The sequence below is a fragment of the Lotus japonicus genome, chromosome 6, assembly GCF_012489685.1.
Source record: "Lotus japonicus ecotype B-129 chromosome 6, LjGifu_v1.2".
Taxonomy (NCBI): domain Eukaryota; kingdom Viridiplantae; phylum Streptophyta; class Magnoliopsida; order Fabales; family Fabaceae; genus Lotus; species Lotus japonicus.
This window is the reverse complement of record NC_080046.1, coordinates 44,032,335-44,052,149: the sequence shown is the minus strand read 5'-3', so window position 1 is coordinate 44,052,149 and position 19,815 is coordinate 44,032,335. Positions and strand designations below refer to the sequence as shown.

At 35.9% G+C, this 19,815-nt stretch overlaps 2 long non-coding RNA genes across 2 annotated transcripts; one reads left to right on the top strand and one right to left on the bottom strand.

Moving 5' to 3' along the window:
• Nucleotides 1–7,939: 7,939 nt before the first annotated feature.
• On the bottom strand, nucleotides 7,940–9,081 carry LOC130724100 (uncharacterized). The gene is made up of 2 exons (XR_009014431.1): nucleotides 8,586–9,081; nucleotides 7,940–8,324 (listed from the first exon to the last, which is right to left on the bottom strand). It is a non-coding gene; the product is annotated as an uncharacterized LOC130724100 (long non-coding RNA).
• Nucleotides 9,082–10,135: 1,054 nt separating this feature from the next.
• LOC130724143 (uncharacterized) lies at nucleotides 10,136–13,166 on the top strand. Its single transcript, XR_009014439.1, has 3 exons — nucleotides 10,136–10,390; nucleotides 10,901–10,991; nucleotides 12,897–13,166. It is a non-coding gene; the product is annotated as an uncharacterized LOC130724143 (long non-coding RNA).
• Nucleotides 13,167–19,815: the final 6,649 nt, after the last annotated feature.

The following is a 19,815-nucleotide window of genomic DNA, read 5'->3' as shown; positions in this document are numbered from 1 at the left end:
GTGAAAGCAGAAACTTCACTGAGGCGGGAGACCTCGTGGAGACGGGAACCTTCGCTGAAACGAGAGACTTTGCGGAGGCGTACACCTTTGCTGAAGCGGGAGACTTTGCGGAGGCGTGCAACTTCACTGAAGCGTGAGACTTCGTGAATGCGTGAAAATTCACTGAAGCGTGAGACTTCGTGAATGTGTGAGATTTTACTGAAGCGTGAGACTTCGTGAAAGCGTAAGACCCCATTGAAGCGTGAGACTTCATGGAAGCGTGAGATTTCATCGTCGTTTACCCTAGGGAAACGACAGGGAACATTGGTTGAGTTGGATACGTGTGTGTTGGGAGGACGATACATTGTTTGACTAACCTTATCACCTAACTTCATATGTTGAGATTATGATGATTTGATGTTGATGAACATCGTTAGGTATTAATGATTGAACTGTGTAGGAGATTCGAGAACATGCTATGTATATACCTTAGAGTAGGCAATACATAACTTATATGTATATATATACAACATATGTATATATCCCCTTTATCACAAGTTGATTGTATATCTATTGTATTCTGTAAGTTGACCCTAGCGCCTTGGCTTTGTTTGTATGTTTGTGTTTGGGCGGTCGGCCTGCTGCCAGGCGTCTGTCAGCCGGTTCGTGATGATTCGTTGTGCGGGAAAGACCCGGAGCGGAACGACTATTACTGAAGCTTTCGACGAGGACCCGGACTTCATGCCTGATCGAGGGAGGGTCGATGATAGTAGTGTGGGGTATGGGTGGTTAGAGTCTTTTGGAGTTGGTTGTTACTGTAATAGCTCTGATTCGTTTTGCTTTTGGGACAGGGTAGGTTCCCGATGCATGGCTTTTTGTGTGGTTCTCTTACGGAGGGATCACAGTGAGTCAGTCGGACCATAGGGGTCTTTGCTTAGGCCATTTTGAGGCCGACTTTCTCCTAGTGGTTTGTAATTATACTTTTTCTCACTCACACTTCTGGATCTGTAAATATTTGCCTACGGGCACACTACTTTGGAGTCACTGCGAGTGTGTGTGACGTGGAAGTGCAGCTGAGGCTGTACATGTTTATATTTGATGTATATCGGTTAGTTTAGTAGTTGGGTTTTGTCTTTACTTCCTTATCGTTTTGATTTAAAGGAAAGAAACGAAAAAAAAATTACCTGTTTTCCGCGTAAAGTTTATTTTTGGTTACTAAAGTGACACCTGGAAATCGGGGTGTTACAGCAATAGTATCCCTTAGAAAGCTAAGTACATAGTACTCACAATCTATATGATTTGTTTGCCGAGTTCACTTTAAAAACAAATAAAAAATATAAGTTTTTTTTATAAGCCAATATACATTGCGCAAACACGAAAGCAACTGAGTCATCAAAATAACATACAAGACATCTCAAGAACTAAAGATCAACAAGAAAAGAAACTACTCATTCCTAGCTTTAAAAAGACAAATCAAAAGCATACGGGTTAACCGTGAAGGCTTTTGTTCTTTATCTTTTGGCATTGGCTTGGTCCGTGGGGAGAGAATCATAGCTGAGTAGTCCTTTTCATTACTGTTAATTGCTTTGTATTGTGAGAAGCAAAGAAGGGAGATAGATGTTATTGTCTTGGACCAATATTTTGAACTGCTGCTTTAAAATTTCTTTGTGTACGCTTACCAATCATGAGATGGACATTCAGCTTTACTGCTACGCAATTGACAAGGAAGGAAGGAGTTGAAATAATGTTCATTATCTGATGCAACATGTGGCAGCCTAATCGTTAGATTGTTAACATTGCCTTTGTAACCATTTGGATATCATTTGTGGAGACTTAGCTTCTGGAAGGTCTGGCAATGGGGTTTGAGGGTGGGTTTTTATTCGGGGCTCTTTTTTATATTTTTTGTAAACCTCCTTGGAAATTTCCTCTTGTCTTTATAAAATTGGTACTCTTTATCCTTTCTAGGTTTTTCCAATGGGGTTTTATCCTAGTAATGTTTTAATGAGGTCATTTTTTATAAAGTCTTTTTTCAAGGTGATAGTGGGTGGGTTAGCTTTGGCATTGGTAGAATCTTTGCCTTTGTACTTGTTAATACTTCTAGCTTTTCTTCTATTCCTCTCCATTTGTATTGGGTTGAATTACCCATTGTACTTCTATTCAATATAATTCTTATTGCATGTAAAAAAAAACATACGAGTTAACCATCATCCCAAAGATGTCACATCCAGAAAGAAAACACATAAAGGGTTAAGCAATAATTCTTCCTTTCAGCAACTACAAAGAAAAATCTACTTCAAAATCGATTTGTTCATCACATTCTACAACAAAGAAAAAGGAAAAGGAGCATATGAGTAGTTTCAATAAGACCAGACTCAGTATTTTCAACCAACATTGTTCTATTGTCAATGCATAGTAGAGGGTACGAATTATAAGTGATATTGTCAATATATTTGGCTTGAGTTACCTTTATAATATTTCATTTGACACTACTCTATTTTAACTTCTTGTCACAAGTAGCACGGTAAACCTTCAAAGTGCTAGCAAAATGAACAAAAAATACAATGAGTAAAAATGTTGAATAGTAAGAGTATATAACTATATACACTCGAATATTTTTCTAAATGCTTACATATCAAATGTGTCTTTCATATGTTTGCACTCTTTTAGACCACCATGCAAAGGATCCAAATAAAATATGGTCCTTGTAACGACATTGGTCACAACCAACATCAAATGTTTCCTACAAAACATGTTGAATTAACAATAATATTCCCACCCTATAAGTAGAAAGTAACTAATTTTCATAGAAATCTATCATACTAAGTCAATACTCCCTCCGGTCCTATTTATAAGCATGAAAGAGAAGAAAAATCTTGGTCCTTTTTATAAGAACCAAATGAAAGTTTGAGCTATATTAATTAATTTTTTCCAATGATGCCCTTATTAATTCTAACTTGTAAAATGTGTCTCATTAATTATTCTCTTTCTTTTCCACTTTCCAATAATAATAACAAAGGGTAATTTTGGAAGTTCATTTTAATTTAAGACAAATTTAATGCATTTTATCTAGTTTAACTACATTTCTTAAACTATGTGATTTTTTTTGTTGTTGCTTATAAATAGGACCGGAGGGAGTATTAATTTACTAGCAATAATATTCTCACCTTGTACTGTATGGTATGAGGTATAGTTGGTTTGAGTACTCATTTGCCTTTATAACATCTGAGCTTTATTGACATTATTTCTTAACCATTAGAGTTGTCCGATGAGGGCTCAGAAATGCAAATTTCTCACAATTTTTTTTAACAAGTTGCTCAAAAATTATCTAAAATAAAGATATTCAAATCATTTATCAATAATATTAATGTTGAATTAAGAATATACAAATCAAATTTAATGAAGTACCTCATATATAGACATATGATCGAGACACCAAACTCCTCATGGCAAATGATTTGATTGAGTTCAATAGAACCAATATGCTCAATCCTCTGTTCATGATTGTTGAATATCCTAATTTCCATTTTTATTTACATTTTCTTGCCTTGCTTTAGTACCTTTATTGCATAGATAGTGAGGAACTTATAATTCCTAAGTTTATTGACACTTCTTCCAATGGAAGACTTATGTTTTGTTGATGCAATTCATTCTTTTGTGTACATTGTTTCATTCTCTTTTTCTTTTTCTTTATCTTCCGCATTTTCTTTCTTTTTCTCTTTCTCCTTACCTTTCTCCTTCTATTTCTCATTATCTTTCTTCTACCTTTGAATTGTGGAACATGAAATTTTTTAAATGCATAAGCTCAATTGGTAATCAATGAATGAATACATATATGGAATTAATTTTAAAAAATCATACATTATCATATTGAATCAGGTTGATAGGCCATGCCACAGCTGTACCTAATGCATCATGGACACTAACCAAATCATATAATTTATCAGGTGTTGGTAGCTTTGCATCACCCTCGCCATCATTCACTATAGTAACACCAACTTTTACACAGTCTGGGGGAGTGATTTGTTATGTAGTGTATCACCTAGATTGTTGTACATTTTTTCCTTAGCAACCACACAAAAATAGGGGGCTACAAACATAAGGAACATGGTGTAATACCATAAATCAATGATAATGGATGAACTATTAATATAATTAACTAATAAAGAAAAAAACTTTCACTATATTAGAAATAATAACAAAATCACATACCTCGGGAATGTAATTAGGTTATATGTGTGGTGTGAAAAAATCTTTGCCATTGGTTGAGGGTGTCACTTTCTCCTTCTTGATCCTTTCCTCCTACATGGATGAAAAAACTATTGTTGAGAGATCTTCACTGAAGTATCAATGTGTTACACAAACACTAAAGAAACCAATTACCTAAAAAATGTCTGAAGATGATAAATTAAGTGTACAACTATCTTTTCCGCTAGTGTAGGGCACATCCAACATTTCCTTGTCAATCTTTTTCCCTTGCATCAACATGAAGATTTGTTGTTGCATGTTTTGCACAATTTGTGTTAAGTGCGCAACTTTTGGTGGAGTCTCAGTTTGTTTTGTCGTTTTTTTACCTTTAAAGTAAGTTTTTTGACAGATGGGAAAGGTCGCACCTCTTACATGACATGGGTGCTCAGAAGTATTTAAAGTCTTACTTAAAATATCATCAGGACTACGTTTTCATAAGTCCTCTTGTGATACCTCTTGTGAAAGAGTATCCTAAAACACATACAAAATTATATTCAATCGACACATACAAAATTATATTCAATCAAGTATATAAGAAATAAATATTTTATACGAAGTAATTACAAAAATACTCATACATACACATGTATTCCAAACTTTCTCAACATTTTCATTATTAATTATGCACTTCTTGGACACACGAGCACGCTTCCATAATACATGACGACCAATGGAAGTGGCGCTTGAGCCAGACTCTTGCAACTACATTAACACAACAAAAGTAATTACAAATAAGATTTAATAATATCAAACAAAGAGAGTTAAAAGTGGTTTATGCGTGTTTGTATATACCATCTTTTTCTCTTGGCAAGCGCATCTTATACGCGATAAACTGTATGGATATTTAAGCTTCAACCCTCTTTTCCTATTTTGTTCACTCAATTTATGTTTCTTTTATTTTTGAACAATTTCTATTTCAAAACACAATACATGTATCATTACACAAATTATAATAAGAAATAAGTTAGTAACATGACACTTCACATAAAAAGTTATTTCACCTTGAATTTCTCATATTGATGTTGAGCAACAAATTCGATCTAGTCACTTTCATTATTCACACGTGCATAAGATGTCGGTGGTTGATCAATGACATTACCATCTTTATGATGAATAAGCTTTGCTAGATTTACCCTAAAATATGTAGCTAAGTCTCCTGCTTCATTAAGTACGTAATTCTTATGTCACTCGTCAATGATAAAACCAGCCTGCAATACAACATTTTCTATTAATAAAAAGTATGTTCGCATATGTGGTCTTTGATAGAAAGCGAGACCTCTGGCCACCAATTACAAGTAATTGGTACTTGTGTTAAGACAAGATACCCAATGTAACCAACAAAGTTTTGTTTGTTTGGGTCAATTGGTACATTCTCTGCATTCCAACAAACCTAATGCAATTAAATATTAAATAAATATAGATAATAAACAAATTACATGTAAGTGACAAAGATTGTCCTTCCACGCCTCATACGTCAAATTTTATTTCAATTTCCTTTTACAATTCTCTAATCGCATTGAAGTCGTACCATCTTCACATGTAGGGCATGCGAGTTGTCCCTTTATATTATATCCTGACAAATTATCATATGCCAGAAAATCATTAATGGTACCAAACAACATTGCCCTCAAGTTGATAGTTTCTTCCCTTGACCCATCATACACCTCCACACCTACATCTCATAATAGCTTCAGATCTTCAATTAAATGAGCCAAGTATATGCCTATATCATTTCGGGTTGTTGAGGTCCATAAATTAACATAGATAACATCATAAACTTGCACTTCATACACAATCATCGAGGTAGGTTGTAGATCACTAGTATCACTGGCCATGTAATGTGGGTGTGACTTTGAAGGCTATGAGGATTTATTCCACCAGTAGACAATGCAAAGCGTATGTTTCTTTCCTTTTTGTCAAATTTATGATAGTCATCATTAATTTTGATCCATTGAGGAGAATCTGCTGGGTGCCGGAGCTTTCCATCTATCTTCTTCCTTGTATCGTGCCATGTCAAAGGTTTCACAGTTTCATACATGCGCCTAAATCTAGGTATAATGGGAAAATACCATAGTACTTTTAAAGGAATTGATTATTCATTCTTGTATCGACAAGCTTTACATTTAGGACATGTCTTAAGTGATGCATATTCATTTCAAAATAAAATGCTATTGTAAGGACACACATGCATCTTCTCATAACTCATTCCAATAGAGCATAACATTTGTTTAGCCTCATATGTTCGACCAGGAAAAACATTTTCCTCCGGAAGCATACCTTTCAATAGAGTAAGTAGGTCGGTGAAACTCTTATCAGTCTATCCATTGCCAGCTTTCAAGTTGTACAATTTTAAAACCGCGGGCAATCTTGTGAATTTAGAGCATCCATTATAAAGAAGTTTCTCTGCATCACTTTTCAACCTCTCAAACGTTTCAGGACAATCACAAAGTTCCTCTTCAAACGCCTTTACAATTTCATCAACATGGTCACCCTCAAATGTATCTGCCTCCATGGAAGGTAAGGGAGATCTCACACTAGCCCCTGCTTTGGTAGAACCAATTCTTGACTCACCATGATTTTTCCACTTATTTAAGTTTGATAAATTCCATTGCAAACTAGATGTCCATCCAATTCAATTGGATTAACTTGAATTCCATGACAACAATATAAACAGGGGCATAAAATACTATTTCAGTTCCTTTCATGCTTAACTGCAAAAGTAATGAACTCTTTCACTTCGTTCGCATATTCATCGGATAAGCGGTTAGCATACATCCATTTTCGATCCATACTTGCCTAATAATTAGAGGTTATTGACTACGTCCAATTAAAATATGTTTGAAGTAAAAACCATTATATAGAGGGAGATGGTCATACTTTATCAAAGATTATAAGATCTGTATTATATTATTGTAAAATTAGCAAACACAAATGGATTCATGACAAAAGATATACCTAAAATAAAAGGATAAAAGAAATTGATGAACCAGGCGCACTAACTTTAGAAACCTCAGTATCAACTCGATCACACTGTTAATCATTAGAGTTTTAAAGTTAGTAAATACCTTAAAGTAATGGTGTTTGATAAGTCATAATGAAGCATAAGGAGTGCACCAATCCCTTAATACAATAAAAAAGAAGGAGGCGGAGTAAGTAAAGATTAAGTCACAAACAAACCAAACTAATACAATTTAACAATCCTGCAACTCAGCTAGTACAAAAGGACTAGCATATGCCCAAATGAAACCTCAATTAGATAACTTATGTAGCCTTCATGTGCCCAAAGCAAGAACAAACGGAAAATAAAAGGTAGTGTATACTAGTTTCGCATGCAAGATTCGAGATTAGAAGGTGGACTAAAATATGAATTTCAAGAATGAATTTCTTTTTTGTCTCTTTTAATTTATGTCAACCACATTTTAAGCTTCCTTTAACTGATGCAAGACAATAACATAATTTTTTTTTTTTGAAAAAATGAACAATTTGTTTCTTCACATGCCTTTATGTAACGCATTTTTGTAGTTTTACAATTGGGAGTATTATTCTGCACCAAACAATTATGTGATTGCCTTTGTAGCTAAGGTTGGATAAAAAATCATTTCCCAAGTTTAACGGGCCAAACATTTCTATTATGTAACAGTTTTGTGCTCTTGGGAACATCAAGCAAGGTGGCCACAACAGTACACTCAAACAAGGTGGTAATTTAAGTTCCAAATTAAGATCTTCTCAACTGGGACCATTTGACATTCATATTCTTCCATTAACCATTAATCTAGCACACCATTTGAGTCAATATTTTGGCATACCAGTAATAATTGGACTCAAACTACATTAAATCCATACTTAATCCAAAGGCATGGGGAAGGAAAAAAAAGGAAATAGGTTTACATGGCCTAGTTTTTTTTATAAGAAATTGTGTATTATGGATAACACAAGGAGTTCTAGTACTTAAGAGAAGCATAACATGTTACAAGTACTTAAGAGATAGTGATCCAATAGGAAAGCTCTCAACAACAATAAAAAAAACACCCAATCCCCCGCCAACACATCAAGGCTCACGATACTCCAAGGTTAAATAATCCCTTTAACACCTAAAGCACCTGTCATCAACAAACAACAACCAATTCCTCAAACTTAAAACCAACATATAAGCATCTTAGTTATCTTGCTACATTTTTACATGCTCATTCCAATTGATTGGCCATAAAAATGAAAGATAGGAATAAAATTAACAAATGGGTATTGTTATTCAGCTTAGCCAAGTGATAGAAAGGTGAAAATTTTATCATAGGCTACTATAACTTTGTCCGTTCTCTATTTAAAGCACAAAGGCCACTAGAAAAGTAAAAGATAATCTTTACATTTTAGAGACTGTTGGATGACAGAGACTTCGTGAGGATGATGACTACGACATCGTGACGACAGACTCTCCGCGACAGGACTGTTGTGACTGGTGGTGGCGATGCGGCAAAGGATCTGTCGCGTTCGTACTTGACCAATGGCAAGCGAACTCAATGACCCCACAGTGGATATGGTTCCAGATCTGAAGAAGCTAGCTTGTAAGAGGGTGCTGGTTTTTTGTTGCAGATGAGAACGCAAGAGCTTGAAGGAATTCAGTGGATGCCCACGCAAGGCTTGAAGGAGTTCAATGGATGGGAACACAATGGCTTGAAGGATCTCACCATTCACCGTGAGAGGAGAGCGTGAAGATAAATACGCAGGGGCTTGAAGGAGCTCATCATTCATTGTGAGAGGATAGCGAAGATGGATTTTTTTATTGCAAATACGAGAGAAGATTGAATTTGGGAATATAGAGTTTAGAATTAGAAAGGATGTAGAGCGTGTAGTGAAATTAAAGCAGCGAGGTTCTTTTTTTTAAGACGATGACCATAGTTCAAGCTATAACTGAAGTGATTGATAAATTTGGTAAAAAAATATTAATTTAACTATTATAACGGTTAAAATTGAACCCTGGTAACAAATGGCCTACTTCACCACAGTTGGGGGTGGAACCGTGGTAACTGAGCTTTACTCCTTCTTTCACCACGGTTCCGTGTTTAATTGATGTAACAGAGGCGTGGTAAAATGCCAATTATGTAGTAGTGTACTGGAGACAACATCTAATATAAGTAATTTAATCGTTTAATTAGTTTAAGGAAAACTTTCCTTATATTCTTATATTTTAGAATTGAATAATATTATCCTTGAAATTTATGAGGATGAGTCTTAGGATAGTATTTTTTTTCCAAAACTAGAAAGAACCATTCGCATGAGGCTAAGAGAAAGGAGATTAGGGGAAGAAGAGATGATTGAACAAGAGGAGAATTACTGTTGTTGAAGAGACTATGTGTAAGACCCGTGAAAGTTTAAGAGAAATAAGCTCAGTCAATTTCTCGGTTTAGTGCTTTAATGCTCGGCTAATGTGATGTTTATGGGTGTGACCTTGTACGATGAATTTTATCTTAGGAATGTAGTATTTTGATTATTAATATCGAAGTTATTTTCCAAGTGTTTCATTCTTCGTTCGTCGGAGAATTCGGCTGCACTACGGAAAACGGTCGAACCGACGAGTTTCGTCGAGAGCGCCCTTTTGTCATCGAATTATTATTCGAATGTGAAATAAATATTTTCCTTATCATTACGATGATCTACGCGTAATTTCGAGAATTTTGACTGTAATATCGATATAAGGCCAAAAATCTCGCCCGGTAGTGTTTTCGGCTCGAAAACGAGTCGAGTTCGACTCGTAAACGAGCCAATCACGAAATTGGCCAGAAAATATCTGATCTTGGGGTTGAGTGTTCAGATGTTGAGTGTGGAGAGAAAGGCTATTAGGGTAGGCTCATGAACCAAGGTCAAAAAGGTTAGTATCATGATTGCTTTACCATAAGTAGTGTGCATAGGAAGATAAACCAAAGCCAAAAGTGCAAGCCACCTTTCACCTAGGGAAACATTCATCACCTTATCATAGAAGCTTCCCATCAGATTTCTGAACCAAAGTAAAGGAAATGAGAGGACTTTAGAGAGATAAGTGAGAGAGAGTGAACATCATCTTCATCTTATCTTCATCCTTCTTACCAAAAAACTGAAATCTTCATCATCTCTAAACACCACCAAGAAATCATCTTTTGTCTTCCATTCCTTCACAAAAGAGTTAGCATTCAAGGTGAGGATCATGGTGATGGTTTCCAAATTTAAAAAGGAGCTATCTTTCTCTTCATCTTTTCAAAAAAAACCGAGTTGATGTTGTTGTTGTGCTTGTGATCTCCTTGGCTTCATGCATGTGAAAAGTGTTTTGAAAAAGGTTGAAGCTTGATGTTAAGGCTTCAATCTCTTGTGTTTTGAACCTTAGATTTCGAAAATGGAGAGCCAAGGAAGAAAACTACTCATCATAAAACCTTTTCTTGTTCAAAAGGTTGAATCTTGATGTTTTAATGTTCTCATGAAGTAAAGACTTCAAGAGTAGGTTTCCAAGCTTGTTTCTTAAGAGCCTTGAGGCTAAAAGTTCAGTTTTTAACTCTCAAAGATCATTCAAAGTGTTGTTTCAAAACTCAGAACCCATGAACTCTTAAGACTAAGTTCATTCATGAGGAGTGCTAGACTTAGTTAAGAGTGTGTGTGATTTCTATTTGATTTTGATGAATGATGGTTGTGTGCATTGTGTGCTTGTGTGAAGGTGAAGAACACCTTGTTCATTTCATTACGAGGAGCTAAAGGCTAGGAAGGAAATCAGACTAGAGGAGTTAAGGAGAAAGCCACCGATCGAGGTAAGGGCACTTCGGGTCTTGGACTTTAGCGTGCACGAATTGTGTGTTAGGATTGCATGAACTTGTTTGATGACTATGAATATGTTAAGACCTTGGAAGACTTATGTAAATGAGCTTAGTATGTTGTATGATCCTTATAATCATGAATGGGAACTTAAAGGTTAAGTCTTGGGCTAAAAATCAAGTTAAAAGTGAGAAAATGTATGAAACTCGGATGAGGTACAGAACCGCGACGCATGTGCGTGGGAAGCTGGCGCACATGCGTGGGGAACCTGCAGCTATGGGCGCATGTGCGTGGATAGACGACGCACATGCGTGGGACTTCTGTCCCTCCAGCGCCAAGTGACGTTGTTTTTTGCTACTTTGTACTGTTTTGGGCATAACTCCTTGATTATGAGTCCAAAACGGGTGAAACCAATTTTATTTGAAAGCTAACTTAAAGGGCTTCAATCTGTCAAAGTTTCATAATTTTTGGACTGCTGGTTTAATACAGTTTGCAATTTTATCTCATCCCTTTTCTGCTGCCGAGTAAGCTGGACAGTTCGTAATGTTTTGGGCATAACTCCTTGGATATGAGTCCAAATGGTGTGAAACTAATTTTATTTGAACGCTAACTTAAAGGGCTGCAATCATTAAAAGTTTCATAAATTTTGGATTGCTATATCAATACAGGTTTTAATTTTAGTTCACCCCTTTTTCTGCTGCCGAGTAAGCTGGACAGTTCGTATTGTTTTGGGCATAACTCCTTGGATATGAGTCCAAATCGGGTGAAACCAATTTTATTTGAAAGCTAACTTAAATTCCGTATATCTGTGAAAGTTTCATAATTTTTAGATTGCTAGTTTAATACAGTTTTAAATTTTAATTCTACCATTTTCTGCTGTTTTGTTGCCCTGAATTATATGCATGATATACATGAATTTTATGAGTTAAGAATGCTTGATTAACATGAGAAATTGCTTATGAACATGGTGAATGATAACATGTTTAAGTGCCTTGATGTTGACAACATGATTACTTGTTGAGAACATGCTTACTTGTTGAGAACATGCTTACTTGTTGAATGCATGACTACTTGTTGAATATGACATGATGAACTCTTAGTATGTTTATGATGAATGTAAGTCTTGAATCATGTTCCTATGATACATGATATAGTATGCCCTGATATTTATCGAATGATATGCGTTGTATGGGCGATGTTGATCGAATGAGATCGAATGTTGAACCTACGATGGTTGGGCTACCGTGGCGGCGGATAGCTGGTGACACCTATGAGTCGGTGACCCCGATCACTCATGTTGAGGTGTGCTAAAGTCGTCATCGAACGACAGAAGACTATAACTTCGTTGTTTGACTAATTCATGGAGCATATCATTGCATTGACCGAGGGTACTGCTTGGATAGGGTACACCGAGGTGTTGGCTAATGACTGCATGGGAAGGGTCATTAGATAAGTGGCAATTGACTGCTGGATGGGTCTTTGTCCCGCCTGCCTGGTATGGAGTTGGCGTTTATCCGGATCATGGTGTGCATTGAGCATTGAGCATATAGCATACGCTAACAATATAGAGACACATAGGTTCCCTTGAACGTCGTTGACGTAAGAACATTGGCTGTTGTCTTGTGGCTTGTGTTAGACGATTCCCTATAAGGTGCAACGTGTGGCTGTGGGCCTTGTGCCTTGCTTGTTGAAGTGTTTTCCTTATCTTATGCTACATCTAGAATTCCTTAGGGATGTATTAGTATGCCGTTGGTAAGATTCTTGATAGGTGATTATATATGTGAATATGCATGCTCTTACTTGCTCGTATGTGTGCACGTCCTAATTATGGCCTTGTGGTATAAGAAGTTGACCCTTGCACCTTTTCTCTGTTATAAATGTTCGACGACGCCGCTCTAAAGGATGAGCAAGAGACCGATGGACGCATGCGAGGAGACGCCGCAAGGAAATGATGTGACGACGAGCTACCGATTCAGAGATTAGCCGTGTGGAGATTGCGGGGAGCTCGATGGGCATATGAGGCTTTTAGTTTATTTTCCTTTTGGAGTATATGTTGTAATTATATACATTGATGTAAGGGTACTTATTATTGGGTATTTATTACTCATCGTAGAGCATGTTTTGGAAAGTATTACAAAGTATTATGTTTCAGAAGGAAAAAAAATATATATACCTGCATTATTATGATTTCGAAAGTTCATTAGCATGATTGATTTACTTTTGAATCACTAAGTAACCCTTGGAAATCGGGGCGTTACACTATGCAACACCTGTTGCAAGTAGGGATGATAACATAATGGATATCTGCACCCGCTCGCTACTCGCGGGTAGTCTACCTGTGCCCATACTTGTTTCGTGTCAAACGGGTACTTGTTTAACGAATATTAAATGAGTTTTGATACCGGTGGGTACCCGTGGATATTTGTATCTATTTTAAGTGAACTATAAGATTGTATCTATAAAATGATTTTTCTTGTTATTTTCATACATATTTATGTAAGATTGTATTGAACTGTAAAATAAATCAACTTTGATTCAAAGGAACATTTTAGCTGGACTGGTTTTTTCAGTTCACTTGTATCATGTTCCTTAAAGCTTAATGGTTGGCATTATATATCAATATTACAATCAGCATGAAATCAAACATACCAATTTTTTTGAGCCAAACAAGAGTTAAAGAAGAGTATGACTACTTGGATTGGATGAAGTTAATTTCTACTTCTTCCTTCTTCGGCCTTTGTGTTCTTACTTGCTTGATGACTCCTTGTGCATGCTATGAATGTATGCTTCTTATATATGCTCTCTGTGTATGCTCTGAACTTGCCTTTCCTAAGTGTTTACGTTTGATATTTTTTCACTGCTTAGGATCAATGATAACAACCCAAGGTGTTTGCTCACAGTATTTTTCTGCAGTTCTTCCTCTCGCTTTCTCCTTTCAACCGTGTATTTTTATCTCCTTTGTAAAAAAAAATCAGCTTTTATTCAAAGGAACATTTTAGCTGGACTGGTTTTTTCAGTTCACTTTCTTATTTTTCAGTTCACTTGTATCATGTTCCTCAAAGCTTAATAGTTAAATTATATATCAGTATTACAATCATCATGAAATCAACCATACCAATTTTTATAGCCAAACAAGAATTACAGAAGAAGAGTATGACTACTTGGATTGGATGAAGTTAATTTCTTCTTCTTCCTTCTTCCGCCTTTGCGTGCTTACTTGCTTGATGACTCCTTGTGCGTGCTATGAATATATGCTTCTTGTATATGCTCTTCATGTATGCTATGAACTTGCCTTCCCTAAGTGTATATGTTTGATATTTGTTCACTGCTGAGGATCAATGATAACAACTCAAGGTTTGCTCATAGTATTTTTCTCCCGTTCTTCCTTTCGCTTTCTCCTTTCAACCGAGTATTTTTATCCCCTTTGTAAAATAAAGCAGCTTTTATTTCAAATGAACATTTTAGCTGGACTGGGTTTTTCTGTTCATTTTTTTATTTTTCAGTTCACTTGTATCATGTTCCTTAAAGCTTAATAGTTGACATTATATATCAGTATTACAATCATCATGAAATCAACCATACCAATTTTTTTAGACAAACAAGAATTACAAAAGAAGAGTATGACTACTTGGATTGGTTGAAGTTAATTTCTTCCTTCTTCCGCCTTTGTGTGCTTACTTGCTTGATGACTCCTTGTACATGCTATGATTGTATGCTTCTTGTATATGCTCTCTGTGTATGCTCTAAACTTGCCTTCCTTAAGTGTTTATGTTTGATATTTGTTCACTGTTGATGATCAATGATAACAACCCAAGGTGTTTGTTCTCAATATTTTTTTCAGTTCTTCCTCTCACTTACCCCATTTAAAATATCCACTTACCCCTGCGGGTACAAGAATGCAGATATCCATTTACCCCATTTGTAGACGAGTATTTAAAATATTTTTTTTCGTTACATTATTTTGAAATCCATTAAAATTATATTCCTCAAGTGGGCTCCTCTGACTCTTGGGCAAAATTTTGATCATGATTGAAATCATCTTCTGCAATATCCTCATGATCTCTAGAATCCGAACCAGAACCAGAACTAGCTTTCACTTTGGGGTCAATCTTTAAATCAGTCCAATCTTGATAAATTGGAACCTCTTTTTTCTACTAATACACAATATACCGTACCATAAACGTCAATGTCCATATATTATTGCTCGATTAGCGGATTCGGTGCGTCCACTAACACCCTTTCATAATCCAAACGTTCCCTCCGAGACGTGATTCCATCAACACAAACAAAATGACCCAAGTCATTTCCTACTGTCTCAAAGAAACGTGTATTCATGCACCCAACGACACCTTCCATACCCGCACCCATGCTAAAAAGGACTTGCTTACCATGACACTTGAACATGGCTTCACCCATTCGAACGCACCTTCCAAAATCCCAGAAGCCTCTGACAGTATGAATTCCATCTCATCCTTCTTCTCAAACTCCAGAACGTCACGTGCTCCCATCAATTTGATCTTAAAACTCGTTAGACCCTACATCTGCATTCTCTCCTGAACACTCTCAACTGATTGAACACTATACATGGTAGCACAAGCACACCTCTGAATCCACGCTTTTTCTTCCTCATCAATGGTATAAACCTCATTTGTATTACACTCCTTGACATCAGGCTCCTTTTGAAACTCCCCAGAGATCTTCCTCCTCCACACCCTCCCGCGAACAATGTAGTTCTTTCATGTCCCCTTGGTTGGAATGAAAGAGCTATACATGCTTCCTTTTGTCTGAAACTTTGCCTTCTTCACCTCCAAATAAGCCCCCTCAAACCTCACACCATTGAACATGTGAATTGCTTGCCAGGCTTCATGATCTGTACTATAGCGTAGAAAGCCAAATCGAAAACAACAACCCTCCTTTCTGCGAACTTGAACATAGCATTCCTTGATCCTCCCCGCCTTTGAGAAGGCAGCCCCCACCATATCCCTGCTAACATTATCACTTAACCCTACAAACACCGAAAAAGAAGCAGTTGATGAAGACTCAAAGACCCCCTCCTCCCCATGTTTCCTACTATATCTATTTTCATCAAACACCTCTCCTTGCTCACCCTCTTTGAACTCCCCCCATCGTGCATCACCCCACCGCTGTCGAGGCTGTCGAAAACGCCAATACTTCCGAGCCCTAGCAAAGCCTCTCTCTCTCCTCCCCACGCTGTCATCTCATTTTCTATAACTACAGTTTTAAATTGGTCAAATTTGATGAGGTTTGACTTCATACAAACTCACTATTATCCCAATCCTAGTGGCCTAATGATATTGATGACTTTTTCAATCAAATTTCAATTGTTTTTTAATTAATAAAATAAAATAAAAATAGATAACTTTCGTGTCATAGTTTCATTCAAGAAAAGGGAGAAAAGGAAAAGCTCATTTATTTTTATTTATTGAGACCAATATGTCAAAAATTATTGAGAAGTGGCTAGCATATATGATATATGTAAATAAGAACAAATAATACTTATACGATTCCCTCCAATAGGGGTGTTCATAACCGAACCAATCCAATACAAACCGAAAAATCGATCCAAAAAAATCGAAATTCAATCAAACCGAAAACCAAACGGATCCAAAATTAAGAAAATCAATTTTTTTTTATTGGATTGGATCGGATTTCGGATTTGATTTTTAAAATTGAACCAATCCAATCCAAACCGAATATTTACAAATACATATAATTTTATTTGTACATATATCATATCATTCGTACTTACATATTTATGTCTTTATATGTTTATAGAGTTATTATATAACACATGCTTATTTATATAAAGATATATTTGAGTAAATAAAATTTCAAGTCATAATTTGAAAAATATGCGTTAGAGTGAACATATATTTGAAAATATGTCATCTATTATAGAGGATAAAAAAATTTATTCTTATTATTTTAGAGGTACTTGATATTTATAGCTTCTTTGAAAAACCGAAATCTAATCCAATTCAAACCGATAAAAATTGGATTGGATTGGTTTGGATTTACAAAAAGAAAAAAACCGATTGGATGATGTACTGACAAAACTGAAGTAATTGGATCGAATGAATTTTTCCCTCAAAACCGAACCAATCCAAACCGCGAACACCCCGCACTCCAATTCAAGAGTTAAAATTCCAACGAAAAGCGCGTAGAAGCCAATTTTAAGTGTACGCGCTTCAAATAATACTTGTGTACGCGCTTTCATCCTGCGTCTGTGAATGCACATTGGAGTGTTGGAGTATTGGACACTTTTTCTGATCTAAATCTAACGTCATAAAGAATATTCACCCTCTGATTACGTGTTTTTCTGCAAACTGACATGGCAATGATCATGCAACACGCTATTTTCATTTGGAGATGAAATAAATAAGAAGTTTTAATTAATGAAAAGAAAGATCGAAGAAATATATATATAGTATTCTTTAATTATCATGGCGATTTTTTTTGAGATAAAAATAAGGCATTGGCAAACATATAATGACGTCTGTAAAAATATATTCTTAATTCAACTATGCTTTGTTTGTTTTGTGAGAGAAACTGAAAGAAGTGAATTGATTTACAAATTTAGGGAATCAATTCAAGAATTTTAAATATTTTTAATTAATTTCTATAATTCTCATCCAAAAACATTTTTAATGTGCTAGATAAGCAATTAGGATAAGACTCGTGAAAAGGAGGTGATGGAAGAAAGACTAAAATGACCATAATTCTGATGTTTAATTTACTACTTTAGGTGCCCACTAGGGTGGACTATTAGTATTTTGGTTCACCGATGCACCCGGGGCATTTCTGACTTTTTACTGTGGGTATTTTAGACTTTTCCCTTCTCCTCTTTCTCCCTCCCACTCTCCCCTCCTCTCACTTCGGTCATCTCCAACAACACTCACAAACACCATCAGCACCACCGTGAAGAAAACGTCAAAAATCACCTTTGATTTCTCCTTTTGTTTTTTTTTTCTTTTCAATTTTGATGGAAGGGGAGAGTTCCCCCTCACCAAAGCATGACATTGCAGAGGAGTGGATGGAAGGGGAGAGTGGTAGATCTGGTCTGACACACCATGAGGCAATCTGGTCCGCCTCTCATTGACAAGGAGCGGAGAAATCTGGGTTTGTGTTTGGTTCTCTTCTTCATCTTCTCCTTCATGTGCGTTTCAGTGTCAGTGAGTTTTAGTAGATCTCAATTTCTCCTACTGTTTCAGTCTCAATACACACCTCAGTGAGTTTCAGTCTCAATACACGTCTGGTTCCCTTCCCTTTTGAAGCTTTGACTCAAAACTCTGACCCAGATCGCTCTCAATCTCTCTTGGTGAACCAGATCCGTTTTTTTTTTTTTTTTTTATGTTTTATGGGTTTCAGAAAGCTTTAATTTTTTTTTCTGAGTTTGGATGTATTTGAGAGGCTTGATCAAGGGTATTTGGAATTTGAAGGGTTGAATGAGGTTGAGATTTTTTTTTGCATCTTGTGGGATTTTATTTCTTTTTTAATTTCAACTTCCAGCTGCACGTCGAGTTCTGTACTGGGTGGGGAAAGCTAGGCATGAATAGCAATTGGGTTTTTCTTTTGAGCTCGTTAGTTTGCTTTGTAAATTCTCCCATGTGTTTGCAACCAGTGTTCTGCATTGGTTTTCTTTTTTGTCTTTACCCAAAAATATGGAAATGGTGGTTCATGGAATTGATGGAAGTAGTACCTCATGGAAGGTGTCACCGTGATTCACTTCTCCAGCAAGGAGGGGAAGGGTGGGGAAGAAGTGTTTGAGTCATTTATAGTTTTACCCTTTTTACATTCATCAAATCCTCACCATTCAATCAAATAATATTTTAAGATGCTGAGATTTAATGGTGATAAATGATGGTGCACCGGTCGACCAAAATATTAATGGTCCACCCTAGTGGGCACCACTACTTTATATAATTTAGTGACTAGTACAAAACATCATTGAAACTTGAAGTGGCGAAACTTGAACACTATATTTGAATGTAAGAGTGAAAATAAGTGGAAGAAAAACAATACTATATGATAGAATGAAATCAAGGCAAGAAAACAAATACTAAAAAATAAGGTGGATTTTAGTTTTTTGATTGGGAAAAAAAAAGAGAAAGTGATCGAGAAAAAGAAAAATAATGTAATATTGCATTACCTTTATACCCTTTTGTGATTAAAGTTGCAATGAACAAAGTGTAAGGTTTTTGATCTATTAAATTTAGAGAACATGTATTGGGAAGAGGAGGGCAACATTGGGAGACTAAAAAGTTCTTCAGTTTTCTTGTTTTGTTAGTTTTTACACCTCTTCAATGATGAAAACTTTTTTATGTGAGTTTTCTACTATGAAGCAAATAAGCTAGAACATTGTTTTCATGTCAATTTTACTCACACCCTTATTTTCTTTCCCTCTGTGTTCATTAGATAAAAACAAAGCATAAGATAAGAGCCCGTTAAAACAAGAAATGAGCAAATGTTGCATTCCAATACAAGTTTAATAGAAGTAGCTAGTTTTTACTTTTCTATTTTGTTAATCTAAATTAAGAGAGAATATTATTGCCCAAACAAATTCTAAATTAAATTGGTGATTCACTCCCTTATAAATAACGACCAACTAGTCTTTTAACCTAAAAATGAGTTATGAACTCCAATGAATTGGGGGTAAGAGATTTTACTTTGGTTACTTTGCAATGTTAACTATGTGTTGAAAATTTAGCTCGAGCTGGGGCTATGCTATCCACCCCTTATGTTAGAGTGCTTGAGGCGCCGTCGTATGAGTTAGAGTCTTAGAGACTCTCATATTGAGAG